The following is a 19762-nucleotide window of genomic DNA, read 5'->3' as shown; positions in this document are numbered from 1 at the left end:
AGTGTAAAGTGATGCACGTTGGGGCAAAAAATCCCAACTTCAAGTATAGCCTGATGGGATCTGAGCTAGGGGTGAGCGACCAGGAAAGAGATCTTGGGGTTGTGGTGGACAGCTCAATGAAGATGTCAACCCAGTGTGCAGCCACTGTAAAAAAGGCAAACTCCATGTTAGGCATAATTAGAAAAGGGATTGAGAATAAAACTGCAAACATCATACTGCCCCTATACAAATTATGGTGTGACCACACTTAGAATACTGTGTACAGTTCTGGTCACCACACCTAAAAAAAAGATATTGTTGTACTGGAAAAGGTGCAGAAAAGAGCAACTTAAATGATCAAGGGGCTGGAGCATCTCCCCTATGAGAGAAGGTTACAACAGCTGGGAATGTTTAGCTTGGGAAAAAAGGAGGGTAAGGGGAGACATGATAGAGACCTACAAAATTATGCACGGTGTGGAGAATGTGGATAGGGAGACATTTTTCTCCCTCTCTCATAATACTAGAACCTGGGGTCATCCTATAAAGCCGATTGGTGGGAGATTCAGGACAGATAAAAGGAAGTACTTCACACAGCGCATGGTTAAACTATGGAATTCACTACCACAGGAAGTAGTGATAGCCACCAGTTTGGATGGCTTTAAAAAAGGGGTTAAACAAATTCCTGGAGGAAAAGTTTATCAATGGCTACTAGTCTTGATGGCCATGTGCTACCTCCAGTACCAGAGGCAGTGAGCCTACGTACACCAGTTGCTGGGGAACATGGATGGGAGGGTGCTGTTGTGCTCATGTCCTGCTTGTGGGTTCCTGGTCAACAGTTGGTTGGCCACTTATGAACATAATGGTGGACTAGATGGACCCTTGGACTGATCCAGCATGGCTCTTCTTATGTTCTTATGTACTAACAGCATGAGAGAAATTACAGGCTATGAACTGCAGTTAACGCCAACAACTATACTCCTGGGTGATATTAAATATTAGATTCCTAGAGATTTAGTGGTGATGGTGATATATATGTTAATATAAATCCTCTTAGCAAAAGCTTGGTGATCAACATACATACCGTCTCTGGTACAATGGAAAAAGAAGATTTGGACTGCCATAGTGATGAATAAAATATCAAGTTATAAGTTGCTATGGGAGGGAAGAATTAACTCCACTGAGTCTTTCCAAAGAAGTTGGATAACATTTATCAATTATTGGAGGAAGTTCTGTGCAGGTCACTTAGCAACTATGATATCCTAAATATGTGTTAGGTGTTAAGCATTGTAACTGTCATGAACAATCGTATCGGGAAACAAAATTCTAAAAAATTATATAATGTAAAAAAAAAAAAGGAAAAAAATCAGAAACAACAAATCAGCACCTAACCAGTTAACCCACTTCTTAATGAACAGTACCCAACCAATTAAAAGTAACATTTTTCTACTTGTTCTACTGCCAATGTTCAAAATGATTTCCCTGAACAATTATTGGGCTCTGAAGTGAATATGGTTATAGGCAGGCAAGTCCTGACCGGTGCATGCGGCTGTTGTAGGCTTAGGGGGCGTAACGATAGCCAGCAGACCTGGCTTTGTATGTAGCAATCTCCTTCTTTCAAAGTGATTTTGTGTTAATTGAACAGCACAAAAATGTACCCCATAGTATTGTTTCTATGATTATCTGCATATTTAGCTGATGCTTTTACTTGCATTAAGCAGCACTTTGGTTAAAAGAGCTGACACCCTGGTGGTGGTACTGGGGCCGTTGTTCTATCTACTCTGTGGTTGATCTGGTCACTGCTGCACAGCAGTAGGTTCCTCTGGTCAGTTTACAGTGCAATCCTATATGCGTCAACTCAGAAGTAAGTTCTGTTGAGTTCTGTGGGACTTACTCCCGAGTAAGCATGTATAGGATTGCAGCCTTCATAATCTGTTTTGCTGCATAACCTTTGAAGGACATTATTTCGTTGAGTCGGGGTGCTTCCGCCCTCAGATATTTGGCTTGTTCAGCGAAGACGCTTGCCACCACCAGATCACTCATCTCATAATATGCTACTAATACTATTTGCAGTGTATCCCTGAAGCCATCAATGTTGCTTATTATTACTAAATAAGCCCCAAACATTTCCAAATTGAAGAGGCATACAAATAAGGCTAGTTAATAGCAGGCTTGAATGCCTATTGATTTAAAGTTCCTTGCAGTCATGAGAACAAGACTTTTGTATTTAGCATCTTGGTATGATGGACTTGTTAGCGTAATTTGGACTCATTGATCGGGGCTGGGTAATTTGCAGGGATGCTTCCTTATTGATTACGATAGCTGAGGGAGATTTTTCTCAAGGTCTTGAGCTGTCTTCTCACCCCTGCCCCCTTCTCTTCATTTTTTCTCTTTGAGCTCTGTCTTCTTTGCAAAGGTTAGTAGCTCATACATTGCCTGGTGTTGGCTCACAGGGTGTGCATTACCTCTTCCTATGATCATTAACGCTTGGGCTGTTATTAAATTGCACACCTGAAATCCTGAGCCAGAAAAGGGCTCCCTCATCTTTGTGATGTTCTCTCCCTGGTGGTTGGAGTGTTGGAATGGGACTCAGGAGATCCAGCTTCTAGTCCCCGCTCATCCATGAAGCTCACTGGGCGACTTTGGGCCAGTCACTGACTCTCAGCCTAACTTACCTCACAGGGTTGTTGTGAGAATAAAATGGAAAGGAGGAGGATCATCCGCCTTGGGTTCCTTGCAAGAGGAAGAAAGGCGGGATATAAATGTAAAAATAAAATCAATGGGATTTATAGGTATCCTTACGACAAAGGACAGTGAGGGAGCCACCTCAGAAGGCAGATCTGGGGCACCATGAAAGATAGCAGATGGTTCTGTCCCATGGGGCACAGTCCATGGGGAAATTCCCACTGAAACTGACAGAATTCAGGAAGAGCACAGTGGCCTTCCACAGCCTAAATGCATTTCAATGGTGCTTGGGTAGGAAAGCTTCCCAATGGATTGTGCAAGCCCATAGAGCATCCTGTAAAAAACGACTATTACTGGAATCCTGTAGCTAAAGTTAAATAACCCATGAATTGCCGTTACGTGAGAACCAGGTCAATGGGAGCTATCATTCCATGAGTGCTCAGTTCCTTGACATTATAGTGCACAGATGCCAAAAGTTGGCAGGGCCTCAAGCCCTTTATTTCTGTGCAGTTGGGATATGATCCGCTTAATCATGAAGAAAACTCTAAAAGTTCGTGGCTGTCATCTAGTACAAGGACTGTCTTCCCCCAACTGTGTTAAACCCTCCTGCTTAGGACCAGCCATGTTATGATTGGTTTTCAAACATATCTAAAACGCAACATGAACAGGTATTTAAGTAGATTTCAGCAACCCAGTATTTCTTTATTTACAAGATTTGTATACCACTGTTCAACCAAAAAGATCCTGAGCGGTAAACAATAACAAATAGCCAGTGAACCTACATGTGGCAGGAGACGAGTCCAAAATCCAAGTGTGGCTTCCTGGAACCAATTTCACACAATCCTAAGCACACTTATAAGGAAGTGAATCCCACCATTCTTAGTGAGTTTTACTCCAAGCAAACATATTCTTGAGTGAGCTGCAGTTGTAGTGACCAGTGGTTAACAAATGGCCATATTTCAGCATGGCCACCTACCCATCTTCGCATTTAGTGATTTGTTTTTACACATGACAAAATCAAAGTAAAAAAGCAAATGCTTGATTATTGTGAGCTTAGGAGTGCATGTGAGGGAGTTCTCACTGATCTGATTGTTGTCACAGACTCAAAACAACTACTGCATTTTTAATGGAAAAAAATAATGATGGATTGATTATAGAAGAAAATAATGTGCAAATCTTAATTGGACTTCTGTGCCCATTCAATGCAAAGTTTCTTTGCCCTTTCACTGATACCAATGGAGATGCCAATAAATCCAAGCTAACAAATTTTAGCCCCTTCATGGATCACTGCCTTGTTGTGGCGAAGGGGCTTGCGTAACTCAGTGAAGCCATAAGCTATGCCGTGCAGGGCCACCCAAGATGGACAGGTCATGGCGGAGAGTTCTGACAAAATGTGGTCCACTAGAGAAGGAAATGGCAACCCACTCCAGGATTCTTGCCAAGAAAACCCCATGGAACGTATCACAAGGCTAAAAGAGATGACGCCGGAAGATGAGCCCCTCAGGTCGGAAGGTGTCCAATATACTACTGGGGAAGAGCAGAGGGTATTTCCAAGTAGCGCCAGAAAGAGTGAAGCGGCTGGGATAAAGCCGAAAGGACACTGAGCTGTGGATGTGTCTGGTGGTGAAAAGAAAATCCGATGCCGTAAAGAACAATATTGTTTAGGAACCTGAAATGTAAGATCAATGAATCAAGGTAAGCTGGAGATGGTCAAACATGAGAAGGCAAGATTGAGCATCGACATCTTGGGAATCAGCGAACTAAAATGGACAGGCATGGGCGAATTTAATTCAGGTGACCATTATATCTACTATTGTGGGCAAGAATCCCTTAGAAGAAATGGAGTAGCACTCATAGTCAATAAAAGGGTGAGAAAAGCAGTACTGGGATACAATCTCAAAAACGATAGAATGATCTCAGTACGAATCCAAAGCAAACCATTCAACATCACAGTAATTCAAGTCTATGCCCCAACCACTGAGGCCGAAGAAGCTGAGGTTGATCGGTTCCATTAAGACCTACAACACCTTCTAGAACTAACACCAAAAAAAGATGTCCTTTTCATCATAGGGGATTGGAATGCTAAAGTAGAAGTCAAGACATAACCAGGATAACAGGCAAGCATGGCCTTGATGTACAAAATGAAGCAGGACAAAGGCTAATAGAGTTTTGCCAAGAGAACACGCTGATCATAGCAAACACGCTTTTCCATCAGCACAAGAGGCGACTCTACACATGGACATCACCAGATGGTCAATATCGAAATCAGATTGATTATGTCCTTTGCAGCCAAAGATGGAGAAGCTCCATACAGTCAGTAAAAACAAGACCTGGAGCTGACCGTGGCTCAGATCATGAGCTTCTTATTGCAAAATTTCGGCTTAAATTGAAGAACATAGGGAAAACCACTAAACCATACTGGTATGACCTAAATCATATCCCTTATGAATACACAGTGGAGATGAGGAATAGATTTCAGGGATTAGACCTGATAGACAGAGTGCCTGAGGAACTATGGACGGAGGTCCGTAACATTGTTCAGGAGGCAGCAACGAAATCCATCCCAAAGAAAAAGAGATGCAAGAAAGCCAAGTGGCTGTCTGATGAGGCTTTACAAGTAGCTGAGGAAAGAAGGGAAGCAAAAGGCAAGGGAGAAAGGGGAAGATATATCCAACTGAATGCAGATTTCCAGAGAATAGCAAGGAGAGACAAGAAGGCCTTCTTAAATGAACAATGCAAGAAATCGAGGAAAGCAACAGAATGGGAAAGACTAGAGATCTTTTCAAGAAAATCGGAGATCTCAAGGGAGCGTTTTGTGCAAAGACAGGCATGATAAAGGACAAAGAAGGCAGGGACCTAACAGAAGCAGATGAGATCAAGAAGAGGTGGAAAGAATACACAGAAGAACTATACAGGAAAGATCTTAATGTCCCTGATAGCCATGATAGTGCGGTCACGGAACTTGAGCCGGACATCCTCGAGAGTGAAGTCAAGTGGGCCTTAGGAAGCATTACTAACAACAAAGCTAGTGGAGATGACAGTCTTCCAGCTGAGCTATTTAAAATCCTAAAAGATGATGCTGTTAAAGTGCTGCATTCAATATGCCAACACATTTGGAACACTCAACAGTGGCCACAAGACTGGAAAAGTCAGTTTACATTCCAATTCCAAAGAAGGGCAACACCAAAGAGTGTTCAAACTACCGTACAATTGCGCTCATTTCACATGCCAGCAAGGTTATGCTCAAAATCCTACAAGCTAGGCTTCAGCAGTATGTGAACCGAGAACTACCGGAAGTACAAGCTGGGTTTTGAAGAGGCAGGGGAACTAGAGATCAAATCGCCAACATTTGCTGGATCATGGAGAAAACAAGAGAATTCCAGAAAAATGTCTATTTCTGCTTCATTGACTACGCTAAAGCCTTTGATTGTGTGGATCACAACAAACTGTGGCAAATTCTTAAAGAGATGGGAGTACCAGACCACCTTACCCGTCTCCTGAGAAACCTGTATGAGGATCAAGAGCAACAGTAAGAACCAGACATGGAACAACCGACTGGTTCAAAATTGGGAAAGGAGTACAACAAGGCTGCATATTGTCGCCCTGCTTATTTAACTTATATGCAGAGTACATCATGAGAAACGCTGGGTTGGATGAATCACAGGTCGGAATTAAGATTGCTGGGAGAATTATCAACAACCTCAGATACGCAGATGATACCACCCTAATGGCAGAAAGCGAAGAGGATCTAAAGAGCCTCTTGTTGAGGGTGAAAGTGGAGAGTGCAAAAGCTAGTTTGAAACTCAACATTAAAAAAACTAAGATCATGGCATCTGGCCCCATCACTTCCTGGCATATAGAAGGGGAAGAAATGGAAGCAGTGACAGATTTTATTTTCTTGGGCTGCAAGATCACCGCAGACGGTGACTGTAGCCATGAAATTAAAAGACGCTTGCTCCTTGGGAGGAAAGCTATGGCAAACCTAGACAGCATAGTAAGAAGCAGAGACATCACCTTGCCAACAAAGGTCCGTCTAATCAAAGCTATGATTTTCCAAGTAGTAATGTATGGCTGTGAGAGCTGGACTATAAGGAAGGCTGAGCGCCGAAGAATCGATGCTTTTGAACTGTGGTGCTGGAGAAGACTCTTACGAGTCCCCTGGACTGCAAGGAGGTCAAATCAGTCCATCCTAAAGGAAATCAACCCTGACTGCTCATTGGAAGGACAGATACTGAAACTGAAGCTGCAATACTTTGGCCACCTAATGCGAAGAGAAAACTTCCTGGAAAAGACCCTGATTCTGGGAAAGATTGAAGGCAAAAGGAGAAGGGGACGGCAGAGGATGAGATGGCTAGATAGCATCACCAATGCAATGAATATGAACTTGAGCACACTCCGGGAGAGAGCGGAGGTCAGGAAGGCCTGGCGTGCTATGGTTCATGGGGTCATGAAGAGTCGGACACGACTTAACGACTGAACATCAACAAAACAGATTTTAGATGCAATTTTTTATGAGAATTTGTAAATCTATGAACTGCTATTACAGAGGGATCCAGGACCTCACCAGATAGGTAACAGCAGTGGTGTGTGATGGAAAAACCCATTCTTGATATGCATATGCAATCACTTACGTATGCAATCCCACTTTAACCAGATAAAGCCAATGACATGCAGAAGCAGTTGGAAGCAGGGCCCAGCAACGCTTATTCAGACTCAGTGGCCCCATTTGCACATAATGGTGGCAAATCGTGGGTTAATTAATGCATGATTTGCCACAGCACATGTCCAGTGCATTCCACTGCCATTTCGAATATGCAGCTTCCAATCGGCCTGATCGCCATGTTGCTCTATGACATGTGAACTTGGACACTATGGGTGAATTGTGGGTTAAACAGTGCAGTTAACCTAACAACTAATTGTAGGTATGTGACCCCAGCAAATCATGGGTTAATTAACATGGAACCAGGCCAGTATGAACTTGTAACATAATACAATCCCCTTACATATGTATTACCATCTCATGTCAGGAAATAAAAGTTTCTGTTATAATTTTGAAATTATATTTTCTACATTTTGAAAGTATACCATGGATCATACTGGGGTTTTCTACAGTGCTTCCCAAACACCCCTCCTTTTTGCTATTTTTGTTTAACATAAAATCCACTTGAAGAGTCCTACAATGCTTGATGACTATTTCGTAACTTGTTGATGGGTCCTAATAAACATTTTATAAATAGACCACGTGAAGGTTTGTGTTCCTCATCTTTTACATTGCAAAATAATTTGTCTTCTATTTCACATTTAATAGACAAAATAGCTAGGTAGTGTAACCATTTTTTGCCCCATAGTACAATGCAGCTTTGGGGCAGCATCCAATGCTACTCCTACACAGAGTAGACTCATGGAAGTGACTGGGCCTGGTCTGGGTAGGACTACCATTAGATACTACACTTTGATGAGTACTAGCTTACTGAAACTAGCTCTGAAATGAAACTAGTTACTGGCAGTGTGCAAAAAAAAAAATCTATAGGGCTCTGTACACTTCACTGAAAATTTAGTTGCCTGTTTTTTGTTTTTGTAAATATCAAGTAATAAGTGTATTCACACTCCTTTCCAAATGTAGACCTGAAGGGTGTTTTTTTTTTTTTTTCAGATGGGAAATTCAGATGGAAAGTTTTCAGAAGGGAAATTCTGAAAAAGACCTGTGAGATATTTGTGAAGTAGACACTTCCTCACATATATTTTGGGTCTGTAAATCCCACCAGCGCTATTAGCTCCCACTGTCCCTGATTATTATGGTGCTTTGTCCCTCCCACCAGCAGTTCTCTCTCCCTCTCACCTATGCCTAAGGAGCTCTGGTACTGCTAGTTCATGAGAGAGTAAGTCACAAAGGGAAGGGCACATTTTTCGCTCTCTCAAGCTACAAGTTCTAGTTTACCTACACAAGCACACCTTCTCTGTTCTAGGGCCTGGGCTAGCAAATCACCGCTCATAATATTGTTTGTTCTGTCCTAGCCTTACTCCAGCAAATCTCACAAGAACTAGACAAACTGGTTGTAGCCTAGGGGTTCCCCCCCACTGCCACCACCGCCGTTAAAATATACCCTTCCCTCTGCACCCATTCCTAGGCCCTGGTTGGAAGGATCACCAGGGGGTGGGGAGGCTGCATCCACTGTGAATTTCCAAGTATCTGTGAACAAGCAGGAAGCCAAATCCTGTGTGTTTTACTTACAAAGAAAACAAAGAAAATAGAATTGCTGTGATTCTGTTTCATTCTCTTTCTCCTTTTATTCCTCTGAATTTAACATGTCTACTCCCATGTGGCCCAGTATATGTCTCTAGCACCTCAATGACCCTGTGTACAGCCTTTCAAATTCTGCTTTGCTATTTCCATAGCTCTATTCCCACACTTGATTTGGCAAACGCTACTCCTTCCTGCCCCTGGACTGTCCTCTGTCTCTCTTCCACAGAGCCAACTGACACCAACTGCACCGTGGAAAGGATCCTGATGAATTGTTATGTTTTGATATTATTTTATTGTGCTTTTCTTAAGTTATTTTGATTTTAATTGTACACCACCTTGGATCTGTATCCTTATAGGTGGGGAGATGATGATGCTGATGCTGATGCTGATAATGATAATGATATAATGACCAATCAGGATTGCCAGTCAAGTGGAAGAACCTACGTGCATACTGTTGTGCACCCATAAAGCATCTTTCTCTCTAACGCTGACTGCAAGGCTCTGTGTTCATGGAACGCATGGGGTTACCTGACATGTGCATGTTCAGCACAATGGATAGTATCCAACGCTAGTCCTATATAAAGTAGACTCATTGAAATGAATGGGACTGAAGTTAGTTGTGAATAAAGGTGCAATCCTATGCATATTTAGACAGAAAAAAGTCCCAGCTTGGCTGGCTGGGGAATGCTGTGAGCTGTAGGACTTATTTCTCTATAAACACACATAGGATTGCACCCTAATTTAAGTCTCATTCCTTTCAGTGGGTCCACTCTATATAGAACTAACACTGGATACTACCCAGTGTTTGAAATGGAAGCCTATGCACATAGGTTCTCCACCCAATCAGAATCCGCAACTGAAGTTCCCTACAGAGTAGCCTCTGTAGTTATGTGGAGATCACCAATGTGCTTCGTGGGTGAGTGGGAATTTGAATCCAGGTCTCTCCAGTTCACATCTGATGAAGTGGACAATATCCACAAAAGCTTATACCAAAATAAATGTATTAGTCTTTAAGGTGCCACAAGACTGTTTGTCATTTTTGCTGCAATAAACTAACATGCCTCTGTTTTCAGTTGTTAACAATGTAAAAAAAATTCCAGGGGTGGGGTGATGAAGAATTGTTTTATTTAAAACACACACAACAACTGAGATATAATTTTTCTTTTCATTCTTAGGAGAGCCTCACAGATGAGTATGCAATAGCAGATTTTTCTCTTCCACCATTAAGACCACCAGGAAAGCCACCATGTTCAGTGTGCATCTCCCACCCATGAAAATATCAACCAGACAAACACCAGTACCTTCACCAGCCACAGCAGTTGCTCCCTCCCATCCAATTTTCACCACTGTGTAACTCTGGTGTTTTTTTTTTAATAATGCAATTAACAGTTTGACTTACATTTTTGATACATATCTACTTCAAATCTTGTTTAATCCAAATCACCCAGGTCCTTCAGAAACTTTAATACCTGCAACTTGATAATATGATTCTTTACAGAAGGCACGGTCAGGTCGATTAAGCACTCAATTGAGCTTGAGCTGGGGAAAATTGGTGTAGCAGCCTCCGATCAATGGAAAAGTTTCAGTTTAATAAAAAGTGAATGAAAGCAGGTTTCTGTTTGCCTTGGAACATATTTTATTGCAGTCTTTGCAATTGGCGAATTAGAGCATGGAGCCAAGCTCTGAGAAGAAGGAAGGTGAAAACTGACTTGGAATTAAAAGTGAAACTGAGGCAGTTTTTTTTTTAATTTCCTCCAGTGAAAAACAGAAACAACCGAGTGAACAAAATAACTTTAAGAAAAATAACATGCTTGGTGCTTGCTCAGAAGAAACTTAGGAACTTTTTACATTTCTTACATAAAGTACCTATTACAATACAGTGGGATATAAATCTTCCCTCAACTCATGGATGGGGAAGCTAGACTGCTCTGGCTGGGCATGCGTCCGTGACATGCGCATGTTCAGCACAATGTTTGAAAGGGGAACCTGTGCACATAGACTCTCCACTCAATCAGAATTCTATGTGAGTGAGGTCCCCGATGAAGTGGAGAGCAGATGTGCATATTACTGTACTCACACAGGCTACTCTTTCAAATGTTGCACTGAATGCGCAGGTGTTGGGGATGGAGCCAGTGGGCTACATGACAGAAGCAGAGGACCCAGGCTATGCAGTTCCATTCCATGCAGTTCCACTCCATAATCAGTTGATAATTCATGTGTTTGATATATGGGTTGTTCCATATGTTTAAACACCATTACAATTAGCCAAAGCATAATATATTATGCAAAGATAGGCCCATGTGTGCTAGATTTGCATAACAGGGAGAATTTATGTGCAGAATTCTTAATTTGATTATATTTTGTACAGAAGCAACAAAAGCTACTGTCTGGACATGCTCCTAAACTGTTCAAATTACACATATCAGAGGGAATTAAATATAGGAAATTGGCCATGATGTGCTTCTCGTGGTAGAAGCCCATGTTCCCTAAAATCACTTGCGGTCTTTATGGTGCAGAAACACCATTGAGATGAGCAATCCCAAATTTATGGGGCTAGAACTACAAAGGCCTGTGAGACTGGCTTCAAAGGAGGACAACGGCATGGGAAGGAACCCAGTCAAAGAAAGAGCCATGGCTATAGTTTACCTTTGGGTCATCCAGAATCACCAAGTGCCCTGGAGTAGTCAAGCCTGCAGGAAACTTTTCTCTCAAAGGAAAACACTGACACCTAGTCCCACCTTCACTCTAAACACTTGGGATTTACTTCCTTAAAATTTTCAGAGCGCTAGGTTGAGAGAGTGTTGAACTGGAATTGGGGAGAATTGGGTTCAAACCTGTTACTGTTTATTAACAGTATTTGTATCCCACCCTTCCATTTAAAAAACAATGCTCAGGGTGACATACAATCAGCTGTAGAAGCAATAATGTCTCAAAAGCCATTTAGGGAGCAATCCTATCAGGATAGGCGGCCGCCTCCGAACTTCGAGGCGACCGCCTATGCAATGCAGGGCAGGCAAAGTGCAGAGGGGATCTTCTCTGTGCTCCATTTGCCCTGCATTACCAGCGAGGTGGCTGATTCCAGCTGTCTAGCCAGAGCAGTTGGGAGCAGGGGCCATCGCTCAGATGACGCATAGGAAGCGTCATAACAATGCTTCTGCTGTCCCCACCGCAGGAACGCCCCTTTTCCTCCCCTTCTGTGCTGCTCTTACGAGCACGGAGCCTGGGATGATCTGCGCCACCTATGAGGCAGTGAGGGAGGCAGAGGGGAGGCAGTATTCTGGGAACTGACCTCAGAATGTGGGCTCCGAGGTTAGTTCCCAAAAACAGAAATCTTATGGCCGTCTAGCCGCTGTCTAGAATCATAGAATACTGGGGTTGGAAGGGGCCTATAAGACCATTGCGTCCAACCCCCTGCTCAATGCAGGAATCCAAGTCAGAGCATCCCTGACAGATGGCTGTCCAGCTTCATCTTGAATGCCTCCAGTGTGGGAGAGCCCACTGCCTCCCTAGATAATGGGTTCCATTGTCGTATTGCTCTAACAGTCAGGACGTTTTTCCTGATGTTCAGCTGGAATCTGGCTTCCTGTCACTTGAGCCCATTATTCCATGTCCTGCGCTCTGGGATGATTGAGAAGAGATCCTGGCCTTCCTCTCTGTGACAACCTTTCAAGTACTTGAAGAGTGCTATCATATCTCCCCTCAGTCTTCTCTTCACAAGGCTAAACATGCCCAGTTCTTTCAGTCTCTCTTCAATAGGGCTTTGTTTCCAGACCCCTGATCATCTTCGTTGCCCTCTCCTGAACTCTCTCCAGTTTGTCTGCATCCTTCTTCAAGTGTGGTGCCCAGAACTGGACACAGTACTCCAGATGAGGCCTAACCAGTGCTGAGTAGAGGGGAACTAGCACTTCACATGATTTGGAAGCTATACTTCTATTAATGCAGCCCAAATTAGCATTTGCCTTTTTTGCAGCCACATCACATTATTGGCTCATATTCAGCTTGTGATCTACAACAATTCCAAGATCCTTGGAATTCCAAGGCCGGTAGTAGACCTGGTGGCCATAGGATTGCCCCCTTAAATATTAAAAGGTAGGAGCATAGCTGATAAAACAACAACACAAACTCATTCTTCACAAGATGCCAGAAAACCTTCAGAGACAAGCGTACCTCAGTAGGGTGTTCCAAACCATAGGGACCACCATGGATAAGGCTCTTTCCTGCATCCCCATCAACTGCACCTTGGACATTAGCAGGAAAAGGAGAAGAGCCTGCCTGTCTGGGAGATCTTAATGAGTGCACAGGTTCATATGGGTGGAGACAGCCCTTTAGGTGTGTTTCGAGCTTCTTCATCTAACCATGAAGCTCATTGGGTGACCTTGTGCCATGTACCATTTCTCAGCCTTATTTATTTATTTATTCGTTCATTTCATTTCTATACCGCCCAACAGCTGAAGCTCTCTGGGCAGTTCACAAAAATTAGTGATTTTTAATCTCTCCCCCAAGGTTATTGTGAAGATAAAATGGAAGTGAGGGAGATAACTATGCATGAGAGGGTGATCCCTCAAAAGGTGGCCTAAAATTAATTTTAAATAAATAAATTGTTGATCTGAGCGCCTTGGAGGAAGGGTAGGATCAAAATGTAAAATATTAATAATGTTTCTATCATAATTACATGTTTAGGCTGCTGAATGCATACACACATTAGAAACAAGCATAATAATTACTCCATTGAAATAAATATTAAACACAATAGAGTTAGGGTATGTAAATGAAACAGTGTATTAAATATCAATATCATCAGCTTTTGAAGACTTTCTGTCCTCTCCGGTGTCAACCCTGTTTATTTGTGAACCTCATCTCCTCCAGCATTTGCCACTAGGTGTCACTAGTCTACCCACCAGTGGGACATACTGTCTCAGTCTGCTGCCATCTGGTTCCCTAAGGAAAACTCCTTTGTGATTAAATAAAATTGAGCACTATCGCTCATTCTGATCAAAGTTTGAAATAAACAGATGGTCTTTTAAATCAATGTCTCAAATGTGGATATTGAGCTGGAGGAAACCATATCCCAGTTACTTCAGCTGTTTTGTTTCTTTACCCTTCTCTTAAAAATAGTTTTAAACAAAGCCGTTCTAGTACAAGGAGCTGCAGTCTCAGCCATCCCATAACTATAAGGCAACTGCCCCAGGTGGCAAAGTCTGTGCACCGTTAAAGAGCAACAATTTGTCAGTTATTTAATTCCTTAGGGCATTTTTAGTTCTGGTAGGTGCAATTTGGCTTTTCCACCTCAGGCACCAAGTTGTCTCAGGGCAGTTGGCTTACAGCTCTAGAGAATGAAAACCTCTTCATAACAGGCATAAAGCAGAACCCTCCAAAGGGCAGTGTTGGCACTTTGCATTGTGTAGTGCTGATCTGGGCTGAGGTATAGGAGCTAGATCAAGGGTGGGCAACTTGGGCCTCCAGATGTTTTGGCCTACAACTCCCATCATCCCTCAACATAGGCTATGCCAGCTAGAGATGATGGGAGTTGTAGGCCAAAACATCTGGAGGGCCACAAGTTACCCAACCTTGAGCTTGTTGGTCTTTTTGTTAGCTACCAAATGGGTGGATCCAAAGACCTAATTAATTTATTAGGTGGCCATTCTTGAACAAAGGATACCAATGTGAAATTTCTGAAGTACAATTCATGAAGAGATTCAACTCTGTTTCCTGTGGTTTGAACAAGGACACTGTACTATTATCATTAATAATAAAATCAACATATGTAGTATGGTGATCATCATCATCATACTGCATATGTTAATCTGTTCACCATTGCAATAATGTCTGGGCCATTCCTCAGCAACTTATGGATGACAGCTGATAAGCTGTTCATCACTGTTCGCACTTATTTGCATTTCATTTCCCTCTGACAACACCGTTTAAACCCCCACCTCCCAGCATGCTTATATAGATCAGCCAATTTGAGGTTAACATGTCATGCATCTGAAGGAGTGGACAGAATAATGCTAGAATAAATTTGTTAGTCTTTAAGGTGCCACAAGACTCTTTGGCGTTTTTTCACATAAGAGGTTTGCACTAGCCCCTGGAGGAGCTTTAACTTTTTTCTTTGAACAACTGACTTCCTTAGCATACAAGCTTAGGGGCATAGAAGGATAAGTAGCAATAAGATGGAGAAGGGAAGGAGGACAGCAGAGGTGGTCCCATGAAGCATGAGTCCGCAAAGTCTTGGTCAATATTAAACTCTGTGGGTGCAATTAAGCACTTTTAGGCTCATTGTTTTCAATGGAAGAGGAACTTAAGCACATGCTAAACTTTCCCACTGATATCAAATGAACATAAGAAGAGCCATGTTGAATCAGACAAGGCCTATCTAGAGCAGCATTCTGTTCACACAGCGGCCAACCAGCTGCTGGGATGCCCACAAGCAGGATCTTTAGGCTGTGACTGGATCTTGCCCTATGTGTAGGATGTTCAAACATGCTGTCAGGAGCGTCTAGGTCCATGTGCAGATTCCACACGTGGTGAACCACTGAATTGCAGGTGGAAGCTTCTCAATGAAGTACCATCAGGCCCTGGACTGACTCCATCCACCCGGACTGGACAATGGCTCCTTCTGGGCAGGAAGGAGTGCAGCAGGACTTTGTGTTCCAGTTGAGCCTTGCTTGAGCATCGTGGTCTTCCTGAGCTTTGGAGCATTACTGTATCCTTAGTTATTATATAGTCCTGCCTCCTGATTTGTCCTCCAGTTCTGACTTCTTCTTGACTATTGGCTTGTTGCATGGTTGCTGGCTGATGTCAGACTGTTGTTCACAGCCTAGCCCTGTCACACACATTTAACGCATGAGAGGAATACACACGCCCCTTGCACTGCCCCTCGGTGGCTGCACATTCATTGTCAGTGAGATTGTTGTACGTACATAGGAAAGTGTATATGCACCTTTGTCACTAGCTCTGAATGTGCAATGGGAGCTTGGTTTCCACTGAACATGTGAAGGGTTGTATGTGCACCCCTTGTATGTGCACGTAAACTGGGCGTGTGAGAGTGGCATTCAATGATATGGGCAACAATGTGGCCTGGGTCGCATGACACAACAACCCACGGTGGCTTGTCACTCTTGTTAGTTTCGGGGTGGCTTGTTGGCTTGTTTTCAGGGTGGCTTGTGACATTTGAACCCAGCAGAGTGTCTTGTAGGTGTTTTGCTGGAAAGGGCTACAGAGCTGCCTGGCAAGAGTGGGGAAAATCCTGGCCACTCCTTGCAGTGCCTGTCCCCCATCCCCCTCCAGCTCCCTCCTCCTCCAGCTCTGTGCTTCATCTGACAGCAACCGGCTTTATCCCCTTGTGAGCCCTTAGCACAGCTATGAGTGTATGTGTGATGGACTTACCTCTGGATAAGCATGTGCACCCCCAATTCAGGACCATGGCGATTTGGGAGAGGGGGATTTAAGCTCCCCCCTTCTGTTTTCATGCCCAAATCCCTCCTTCTGTTTTCATGCCCAAATCCCCCCTCCTAAATTGCCGAATCCCTAAATCTAAAAAAAAAAAAAAAAGGAGAGAGAGAGAGAGAAAATCCCAATCCCCCCCCCCTTTTGAACCATTCCCCATGTGTGTATGTTGGGTGAGGGAATTTTGACATGAAAATAGGAGGGGAAAAGCTTTAATCCCCCCCCCCAAATTGCTATGGTCCCAAATTGGGGACGTGCGCGCTTACCCAAAGGCAAGTCATTCACTCATACAGGCATAGCTGTGCTAGGAGGAGGAACGGGCTGCAAGGAGCAGCCAAGGAGGCTTGTGAACCGCCCAGAGAGCTTCGGCTATTGGGTGGTATAGAAATGAAATGAATGAATGAATGAATGAATAAATAAATACATTTTTAAGTGTTAAAGAAAGGGAATAAATGAAGCCCTCAGCCACCTCGACCTCAAACGTGAGGTAAGCCCCCCCTCCAGTCCAAAGATATGGCATATATATGTCAAAGCAGGTGTTTTGCAAGGCAGAAAAGGGCTGGGGAGCGGGGAGAGAATCTCATCCCAGTGGGAGTATAGAGGAGCTATGCGCCAAAAGGCCCCTGGGATACATGCTGCAACTGGGCAGGAGGTCAAAGGGGGAAACAAACCATGGCAAGCCGGTGAGCGCCTGATCGTCTGTTGGCAGCAGCGTGGCTTAGCAAGCGATTAACCAACCCACCCACCATGGTTTGTTTTCAGCATGGCCTATCCTGATGTGCGAACGGCCCTGTGTATAGGATTCTGCATGTGTAGAGGGGTGTGTGTGTGAATGGCGACAGAAGACAGATGAGCCTGTACCATTGCCTTGCAGGTCTCAGATAGACTTTACCCGTACAGAGATTACAATGTTTCCTAAACAACCTGCTACCCAGGGGGACCAGTCCATTCCAGCAAGACGATTAAAACATTGTGTTAAAAATAAATCTGTACATGGTACATCACCTTGTAACACTGAAAACTAATTATTTTTTTCACAGAGGCTTTAGTCTGTGTTCACCGCAAACATTAGGAAACAAACAGATGAAATCAATGTTCCAAAACTTTCTGGCCTCTGACCAAAGAGACACGTATACAATATGACATTAGATGAAACAATTCTGTCTCTTTCCAAAGGAAGAGATAATGCCAGATGTTCGGATGGATGTTTTATTCCTAACCACAGTCTATTACGTAGTAAATGAAGCTTGCTTAGCAAAAATTAATACAGGCATTTCGTTCAGAGAGGAACATAGTAACCACCGTGTACCAATTCATTATCCTAATTCCCATTCCCAAATCAGGGATTTTATCACAATTAGCAACTGCTTGGGGCGTAAGATTCACAGAGTGGCGTTGAAAGGAAGAAATGAGCCAGGGACATTGGGAGGAGAGGTTGGCGTTGTACAGCTATATATCAATTTGTCACTCCTCTGCTCTCCTGGGGTGAGTCACAGTTGCCTCCAAGTGAGTGGCTGAGTCCGGAAACTGCCATAGTGCTGCACTGACTCAGAAACGATGGAGCGCCATCACAGCTGCATATGTACTCTGCCTCTCATTTTTCACCCAACTGAGGAAGTACCATGGAATGGAGTTGCTGTTGCTAATCTCAGCTCTCCCATATTCCCGAGAGACCCTTCTCACCAGCCCACTGCCAAGGGTGATTAGGCTGGTGAATACAAGGGTCTTTTCAGTGGTGGCCCTGTATCTCAGGAATCAGGTTTCAGCAGGGGTTTGTCAAGCCCTTTCTTTGCAGGCCTTCAGAAAGGCTCTGAAAACCCACTTGTTTTTCACTGGCCTTCCCAGAACCTGTGGGCTGGAGGTTTTATCGGTGCTATCTGTTTTTGTAGTATTTTATTGAATATCTATTTATTACTTTTCTATTTGTTTTTGGCATATTTATGTATTTTTATCTTGTATGCTGCCTTGAGAAGGTCCTACCTTTAAAGGCGGCCTAAAGATTATTTTAAACAAAACAAAATAAAAATAAATAGCCATAACTCTTATTATGATTTCTTGACCGGGGGACATACAGCGGAACCTGAAGCTGCTGATTCTGAATTCTGCATCTCTCTTCTGGCAGGTGGGAGAAAGAGAACTTGTGTACTGTGGTGACAGGAAATGGGGGGTAGAGGAGAGGAGTGAGCAGAACAGGAATGTCTCTTCCCACCCCATTTTTATTGGCAAGGCTACACCACACCCAGGATTTGGTGGATGCCAAGATGTCTACAGTTGGCTATTTCCTTATTTATGAATTCATTTGTTTAGATTTTTAGCTGGCTGAATCCCAAGAGCCCTGCAGAGAGATGAGTACATTAAGATCCACTTAAGCTCAGCTGAAGAAAAAATAGTAACAACAACAACAGTGACATCAACAACATCTCTAGCACCCCTGGAGGATAGGGATTATTGTTATGCAGGTACCAATTATTTCCAGAGACTTGACTGAGGTCACGAAGCACATCAGCACCAGAGCAAACATCAGTCCTAGTTAGGTTGCCCAGTTCAGTTGTAAGCAGGCTGCAGTTCTCACCTTACTTTTTGTACTGTGTTATCAGCTTGGGAATCCAGCATTTATTTATTTTTTAAAACATTTTTTTTTATCCCACTCCTCAGCCAAAAAAGCCTCCGGGGAACAATTCACAATCAACTGGCAAAAAGACAGTACCTGCCCGCAGGCTTACAGTCTAAAAAGACACAACATGCAAGGAAAAGGGAATGGGGAAGGAAGAAGACTGTCAACAGGTTTGGTGGAGTGGCCCTGCTTCTTCTATCATCTCCTTGGGAGGGGAGGGAATCAAACCTGAGCAGGCCTTGATGTTTCCTTTCCCTGCTCCTGGGCTTCTTCACACGGAGCTTTTATCCTGCTATTGAGATTGGTTACTCACAGAAGTTTGCGGGTCCTGTAGATGACATCCTCCAGCGCATCTCCCGCACTAAATGACCTTTATTCCATTGTTTAAAAGATCAGAGATAATGAGCGATTGAATTACAGCACTTGAGTTCCACTTGAGTTCCTTCTGTGAAAAGAGGAAAACCCACAATAAGAGGAGCTAGACCACAGCACCATCTAGCGGTTCTATAATGAAACATATGGAAGACTCAGATAAGAGGGAAAAGGAGGGAAAAGGCAGTGGCGGGGCAGGGGGAAGCATGTGTAAAGGGAATCCGTCATGATCCTGAATTTAAAATGGAAGCAGAAAGCTCCATTTTAAATGTGGGATTTTAGGCTGGTGTAGAGATGCTCTCTGTCTCTCTTGCTCCTTCTTCTTTCCCACAGGGTAGTTGATGTCAGTTCAGTTAGCCCTGAGGGGCTGGGGGGATCCAACTGGACCAGGCCCCGATATTCTGTTTGTTAGGTCGGGCCTCCCT

The 19762-nt window shown here is 43.5% G+C and overlaps 1 protein-coding gene across 1 annotated transcript in view; it reads left to right on the top strand.

Annotated features, from left to right (window-relative positions):
• LDLRAD3 (low density lipoprotein receptor class A domain containing 3) overlaps positions 1 to 19479 on the top strand; it is a 357700-nt gene extending 338221 nt beyond the window's left edge. Inside the window, exon 8 of the transcript XR_014790386.1 lies at positions 19007 to 19479. The gene's annotated coding sequence lies outside the window, so the exon portion shown is untranslated. The remainder of the gene's footprint in view (positions 1 to 19006) is intronic.
• The last annotated feature ends 283 nt before the right edge of the window (positions 19480 to 19762 follow it).

This window comes from Heloderma suspectum, chromosome 1 (assembly GCF_057233095.1).
Source record: "Heloderma suspectum isolate Gila_16-S chromosome 1, 16-S_ref, whole genome shotgun sequence".
NCBI classification, from domain to species: Eukaryota; Metazoa; Chordata; class Lepidosauria; order Squamata; family Helodermatidae; genus Heloderma; species Heloderma suspectum.
The sequence above is the reverse complement of the archived record's forward strand: the minus strand, read 5'-3'. Positions and strand labels throughout refer to the sequence as shown.